The 573-nt window shown below is 30.2% G+C and overlaps 1 protein-coding gene across 1 annotated transcript in view; it reads right to left on the reverse strand.

Moving 5' to 3' along the window:
- The window catches only part of LRWD1 (leucine rich repeats and WD repeat domain containing 1), a 25915-nt gene that overhangs the window by 7494 nt on the left and 17848 nt on the right, over positions 1-573 (reverse strand). The gene's annotated exons all lie outside the window — the stretch shown is intronic.

Below are 573 nucleotides of genomic sequence, written 5' to 3' on the forward strand. Positions count from 1 at the left end.
TAAATAAAAATATTTAAAAAAATTAAAAAGTTTATAAAAAATAAAAAAATATTTTAAAAATGTGAATAAATTAAAATAAAAAACATTTTCGGTTTCGGCCTGACAATTTTTTTTAATTTAATTTACGTTTCAGTTTTGAAATTTCCATTTCGGTGCACATCTAATTAGAACCTATATTAAGTTTTTGTTGTGGTCTCTGTTGGGGATATGTCCCATTACTTTCTGCCCTGCTGATGGGCATCAGGGGGAATGGAAATTGCTAGAAATCTTTTCAACAGAGACGCAGACTGCAATAAAACATGACAGATGCTCTTATTCTTCCTTACCTAATCTAAAAGTAAACAAACAACAACAAAAAGTTTTGGCTGAAGCTTGTCTGACCTTCTTACACTTAACCAACATTTTTATAAAAATCATTAAAAAGTGTATCTAAACTCAACATTGAATATACTGTATATTGCAGCCTGCCAGTCCTTAGATGTGGTGTCTGCATTTTTTAAATATATATATATATATTTATTACACACACATTTCCCCCCCCCCCCCCCCCGCTGTAAATAATTATAAACATTT

This window comes from Nanorana parkeri, unplaced genomic scaffold (genome assembly GCF_000935625.1).
Source record: "Nanorana parkeri isolate BGI_ZX_2015 unplaced genomic scaffold, ASM93562v1 scaffold48, whole genome shotgun sequence".
NCBI lineage: Eukaryota > Metazoa > Chordata > Amphibia > Anura > Dicroglossidae > Nanorana > Nanorana parkeri.